Consider the following 7,131-nt stretch of genomic DNA (forward strand, 5'->3'; position numbering starts at 1 on the left):
TGTATCTGTGTGCTCCTAAATGTCTTTGGAGCACATGTACTCCATGGGAAAAGGTTAGCGTAGAGCCCTGAGGTGTAGCAGAATCCGTTGTTACGCTTCAAATATGTCGTCTGGAAATATTTTACCCTCTATCACTAATGTCGGGTGAAAATCACCCGCAAATATTTTACCCTCTATCACTAACGTCGGGTGAAAATCACCCGAACACGTAGCCGGTAGAAAAAAACATTAATGGGAGCAGGGAAACACAACAACATTTAGACCTCAGTGATCATCCTGAAGGTCAGTGGTGCAGTGGTGGTCCCACGCGGTACCACGCCATCCCAGCACTTTTCTGAGCAGAAGTACGCGCACGGATGTGCACGCGCGTGCATGCGCGTGCACACAAAAATGCGTTCACAACTTTCACTCGCCGTGCGCCACGTACCGGTGCTTATCTATCACCTAGTCTTTGCATAATAATAGGATACCAATAGCATAACAAAGAACGAGAAGTGCAAAACCAAAATACAAGCCCTGTGGGGGTTTTCTTGAGCTGTGGAGCTATCACTATGTGACAAATGGTCCCGACTGGAAGGATGAGGCATTAAGTTGTGCTTCAGAAGGAAACTGTCCTTCTGTAAACTGTATAATTACATTGTTAATTTAGTTTGTATTAACTTTTCTAGTTTAAGTTAATTCAATTAAAGAAATTGTAACTACAATATTGTATCTACAATTACATGAATCCCATAGTGTAGCAAGGGGGAATGAACATAGAGCGACAAGAGCGTGCTATACACAGCTAGATGGCGACGGTTACTCCTCGCGGAGGCATGCCCATCTAATTCAGCCGATCCCTCGGCCGCCAGGGCTGTCGGCACCGTGATAGCCTGTTCTCTTTATATCCAGGTTATCTCAGGCGGGGGACACATGGCCACCGGTCGGGGGTCTCGCAGCAGCCGCTGGCGTGACCGTGCTCTCACCTCTGACTGCGCGTGTGGGGCGGCGTGGGGCCCCGGTCAAAAGCCGCCCGCGCCTCCGTCGACAAACCAAAAAGTCCATCCACGGAGAGGGGGGCCCTGAGGAGGAGAATTCTCCTCTCCTCCTCCAGGGGAGACTGCTCCAACCGCAGATGTCGGTGAATAAGAGTCGACAGCATCCTAGCCCCTCCTGCGGTTATAGCTGGGTCAAAAGCTGAATAACCTCAAAACCCCGCGTGATGGTTTTGACGTCGGCTGGCCCTAAGACCCCATCACCCGACACAATTTTCGACATAAAAACAGCCAATTGAGCAATGTTATTAGTCGCTGCTAAATTCTGTACTGCGGCGATATAAGCCTCATCAGCCCACTCAGCCACCTGCTGGGCCGACTCGCCCTTTGGCGTCGGCTTCCGGGCGGGATACCGCTCTACCATGTCAGGGCAAAGGACCGATGCCACCTGCTTCTCTAAGCACGGCACACCTGTCCTGAGCCCCGTCGTCAGACCGCCCACCCGTGTAAAGGGTAAATAAACCTCAGCCAAACCCGCAACATTAGACACTGTTTGACCTTCAGTAATGTAATGGTTAAGCGGGGGGGAAACTGGATACAATCCCGGTGGTACACATGGGAGCGGCGTCCCGAAGGCAATAGAATTAGCAGTAGCTGCGCGCGCCATGATAATTGGAAAAACGTTTAACAACGTTTCATGTTGACCATATTCATCCAAATACACAGCCCCCCGCGCTATCACACCGCCCGGTCGTCTCACGGGACAACGAGCAGTAGTGAAAACGCTAGTACTATGAATTGCCGATGATGGCCCTACCTGTGCGTGGCGTGGCTCAACCGCCGACCGCCGCGCGAAGTCCGTCGGTCCACTGTCAGGAACCAAGGCAGTATAGGGTCGCCGTTCCATCTGGACGTGCCGAAGAGGATCCGGGGGCTGGGGGAACTCTGGCGAAAGTCCAACATTCTTCAATTTCTCCCTTCGCTTCATAATAACGTTCCACTGGTTGAAAGTGCATATGAACAATCTCACGCTTGGAAAAAGATAAGGAACGGTGTAAGCGTGACCACTTCCTGTGTTTTGTAGGAACACACGGGAGTAGTTGTGGTCACGTGCAAGTGACGTGCATGTGTCAACTTTTTCACTTGCACAATATGTGCATGGAGATGATATCTCAATATGGCAGAGCGAGACGCAATGTCAGATGTAATATAACTGTTAGTAGTAGACATATTAGTGTAGACACCTGAATGTGTCTAGCGATAATTCAATGTGCCTAACCTAATTCCTTTTGCTCTACTGTACTCACTGACCCCTCTTGATCCTCCATATTCTAACATTGACAGTGAATAGTGGAGCATGCACTGGAGTGCCGCCGGGGGGAGCTGGTGTGACGTTGGGCAGGAAGGACATCAGGTGAAGAAGGATGGGCTAAAGGAGGAGCTCGGACAGCGGAGCAGGCTCTTCGTCGTTTCCCAAGAGGAGGAAGAATCGCGTGGAGCAGGAGCTCCGGAGATCAAGCATGCGGGATATAAACCCAGTTACAAGGCGGGTTATTACTAGAATACGCGATAGCTTAGCTTTCAGTTAATGCTAAAGAGACTGTATAGTATAGACGTCAGAACAGGGGGTCGCCGAAGTCCACAGCTTAGCTTCAGTTAGGCCTAGGGCACAGTTTAGTCCGCGTGTCGCTTCACCTCTCCAGCCGAGCAGTGGACTACTCAACGGACGTCGCGGCAAGGCACGCACCTCCAGCAGTCACCTGCCCCACGTCTACCCAGCCCCGCCGCCTGCTATCACGGGACCTCTCGACAGCCATCTCCCCACACGGACGGTCGGTGGTGGGAGCGGGCCAGGCTGGGTTAAGTACACACGAGCCAGTTACAGTGAGCACTCCGAGTGCTGGAGCCTGGGGTAAACATTCTCTTCGTGCGGCGCGAGCCCTTAAAGAGGCGAAGAGGATCAGTACTTTGAACTGGCCCGTGTACCATTGTTTAGGGGCGCCCCGACGTTTGTTATTTTGGGGAACTGCCGGCTTAGGTAGGACTTTTGTTTTCAATGTGGGCCCACTGTTCTTTTGGTTAACTGTGTATTGAAATGTGTTGTGTGATAGCCCAGCATTTCAACCCTTAAAGGGGAGCTAACAGGGTAGCTAAAGAGGCTAACAGGGGAGCTAACAGGGGAGCTAACAGGGGAGCTAACAGGGTAGCTAAAGAGGCTAACAGGGGAGCTAACGGCAGCAGCTAAAGAAGCTAACAGGGGAGCTAACAGCAGCAGCTAAAGGAGCTAACAGGGGAGCTAACAGCAGCAGCTAAAGAGGCTAATAGGGGAGCTAACAGCAGCAGCTAAAGAGGCTAACAGGGGAGCTAACAGCAGCAGCTAAAGAGGCTAACAGGGGAGCGGGAAGAGCTTTGGTTCTCTACCGTGGAGTGAGAGCACTAGGTGACTAGCATTTCAACCCTTAAAGGGACAGGTTCCATTACTGTGTATTGACCGGTGTGGGAAGAGCTGTATTTATTGGGTTGTGTAAGCGGGAAGAGCTTTGCTCATTGTGCCTTGTGTTAACCAGATCATTTCTTCAGTAAAGAACACTGAATGGGAGCACTGTGTGTGTCTGTTACTGAGTCTGTCGTATTAACCCCTTTCTGCCCGGGTAATGCATTTTATTGTTTAACCCTTTCCCCACCCCCTGCCTAGGCATCATTGGGACAGGTCTCTGCTCATCAGCAAGGAAAAGTACTGCTTTGGGGAGGAAGTATATCATCTATCACTACTGCCACCGGGTGTGGGAGGGTGTGGGTAGTATTAGGCGAAGTGTGGGTGTGTGGGGAATTACTGCGAGTCACCCTGGAGGGCAAGAAGGACCAGCGCACTACCCCTAGGTTAGTAAATCCTAGGCCCCATCCACTCCCTCTGCTAAAGCTCCACTCTAATACTCCTGCACCAGTGGAGGTTTCTCTATGACAACACATGAAACACAAATTCACTCATAATTCATAATTATTATTAATTTACATATATATATATATATATTTTTTTTTTATTATTATTATTATTATTATTATTATTATTATTATTATTATTATTATTATTATTATTATTATTATTATTATTATTATTATTATTATTTTTTTTTTTTATTAGAAATGTTTTCATCTGTAAAAAAATCCAGTGAATTTTTTTTCTTCAAAAATGGCCAAAAAGCCAAGTAATGACTGCAGTATATTCGTGCAGATGGCTGCACAGGTTGATCCAGGATTAAATAAATTATAAATAATAGCCAATCAAAATAGGCTATTAACGTCATCTAAGCACGGTCTGTGCAGTTAAACTCTTGCCATTGAATGGGGGATTGAATGATTGACAGCCCTTGACATCCAATACACAGAGGTTGAATATGATTGGCAGCCTTGAAAATCAGAGGTTGCTGCATTGCACAGTCAAAACGGGTCCAGCTGCAGGTCCGTAGATTAGGTTTAGCTGGGGCCAATCTCAAGTTTCTTTATTAGTTGTCATACAGAAGTACAGAATACTTTTATACAAAATGTAACAGAAAGAAGCATTTTGTATAAAAGTATTCTGTACTTCTGTATGACAACTAATAAAGAAACTTGAGAAACTTGAGATTGGCCCGAGCTAAACCTAACCTACGGACCTGCAGCTGGACTGGTTTCACTGTGTGAAAGAGCAAGCTAGTAGTTTAGTAAGCTGTACAGCTATAACAACACAGTAGGCTAAATTAAACTTTGCGCCAACATTAGGACCGAAGTATAAACCAGCAACTGAGCAACATGAAGAAGTGGACTTATGTATCTGGATCAGAAAAAAAGTTGTGGATGAAAAAGTAAGTAGGCTACAGTGTTTGTAAACGCTTGTATGCTAACAGTAGCTAGCCAGCTTAGCCTACATCACAATGATGATCACCAAGCTAACTTACTGTACACACTGTAGGGCTGGGCAATTAATCGAAACAGAATCGCGATATCGATTCATAGACCTATGCAATCTCATTTCTAAGTTATGACGATTTTTCTTTTATTAAAAAAAAGTTATAATTTTTTATTTTTTATTTTTTTACTTTTTAAATAATTGTATCTGGGTTGAACATGATTTGTGGAACTCCCTCTGGTGTTGTGGTCGTGGTATTCACTGACCTTTGGGAAGTATTTCGACATGCACATGGGTATCTTAGTGATGTAGTGTATCTTGTAGACCAGGCCCATTGCAAGTTGCTGTACTCTGTTGTCTACTCTAAGCCATCCTAGGTTGTCAAAGTGGGCAGGGGTGAGGTGGGTTTTAGGAGTAAGGTCAAGCAGTAGTCTGACCAGTTTGTTTTGTGATGTTTGTAATCTTGTTTTTAGTGCCTTTGAGGTGCTTTGGTACCATGAGGTGCAAGCATAGTCGTAGTACCCTTGAATGAGTGGTCCTGTTAGAGTCTTCAAGGTATTCTTGTTTACCAGAAAGGAGATCCGGTACAGGAATCTAGTTCGTTGGTTGACTTAGTTTTATTACATTGGATCCCATTTTGTCACAGGAAATATTTGCCTCTATAGGATGGAACCCAGGTAGGTAATTTCATCTTTCCTTTTAAGATAAGATAAGATATTCCTTTATTGATCCCCTTGGGGAAATTCAGGCATCATAGCAGCATGGGGGAAGGGGGGGGGGTACAGGTAGTGAAAACAACACAAGCAGTGTAAACAAATAGGTCAATATAATTTACTATCTAACTAACTGAAATATATTTTCACAGTGTCACATAAGGTGCAGTATGCATAAGGTAGTGTTATAATTTACTATCTAACTAACTGAAATATACATTATTCATTATTCACAGTATCACAGTATCCACATAAGGTGCAGTATGCATAAGGTAGTGTTATTGTCCTACTTGGGTTCCTATTAGTTCTAGGTCGATGTCTGGCAGCAGTCCCTGCCCACTGTTGTGGAGCCTGATGGCCACTGGTATGAAGGACTGTCCGAGGCGGTTAGTTGAGTGTCGGGTGGGTATGAGTCTGTGGCTTCCTTGTCACCTTCACCTAATATGTTTTGATCTGGTCAGGTGCGCTGTCACCTAATATGTTTTGATCTGATCAGGTGCACTGTCACCTAATATGTTTTGATCTGGTCAGGTGCGCTGTCACCTAATATGATTTCATCTGGTCAGGTGCGCTGTCACCTAATATGATTTCATCTGGTCAGGTGCGCTGTCACCTAATATGATTTCATCTGGTCAAAATTTCACCTAATGTTAATATGTTTTCATCTGTGTCCACTGACCACTGACACACAGTGGGGGATGTTTTAAAAATATTATTTAATATATAATATAATAATTTGTGCTTCACCTAAAAATTTGGTCAGCAGCCTCCACTGTCCTGCACTAAAGTCGGGGATTCAGTTGGACTCAGATCTGCTGCGTTCCCACTACCTGGTGACAGTGTACATCTACTCTCATAAAGTAGGGATAATCCACCCTGCTACAGTAGCATAGCACATAATAGTTATTTTTTTCAGTTTGTTACATGAATAATAACCTAGCTAAGCAGCTTTGTCCGTGTAGTATTCAAGATTCAAGATTCAAGATTCAAGAGTTTTATTTGTCACGGCATACAAGTATACAATGAAATGCGGGTGGTCTTGCCCGCAACGATGTGCAATACAGTGGTACAACATATAATAGAATCCAATAAAAACAACATTGTGCAATAACAGGTAACAGGTAACATGGTGTGACATCTCGGTATCTGTACATAGTTATTTACAGTGCATATAGGACATGCTAGGTAGCTTTTGTAGTGCAATACACTGTTTCTGTTGCTATACTAATTTAAAGTGGCTTTTCCTTTTGGCCATAAGTGTGGTTGTGTTAAATGTTAAAGTGTTAAAGTGGCTGCTAGTGTGTGAGCGTGCTCAGCGTGCGTGTCGTGTGTGTGCTCATGTGTGCTTGTGTGTGGATAGTTCAGTGTTCTGTGGCACTCAATGTTCATTGTTCAAGGCTCTGATGGCCTGGGGGAAGAAGCTGAGCCTAAGCCTCTCTGTCCTAGTAGCTGGGGTTCGCAGGCGTCTGCCTGACCTCAGCAGCTGGAACAGGCTGTTATTGGGGTGGTGGGGGTCTTTCATTATTCTGCAGGCTCTGGATTTGCACCTCTTGTTGTA

Source organism: Notolepis coatsorum, assembly GCF_963971535.1.
Source record: "Notolepis coatsorum genome assembly, chromosome: 20".
Taxonomy (NCBI): Eukaryota; Metazoa; Chordata; class Actinopteri; order Aulopiformes; family Paralepididae; genus Notolepis; species Notolepis coatsorum.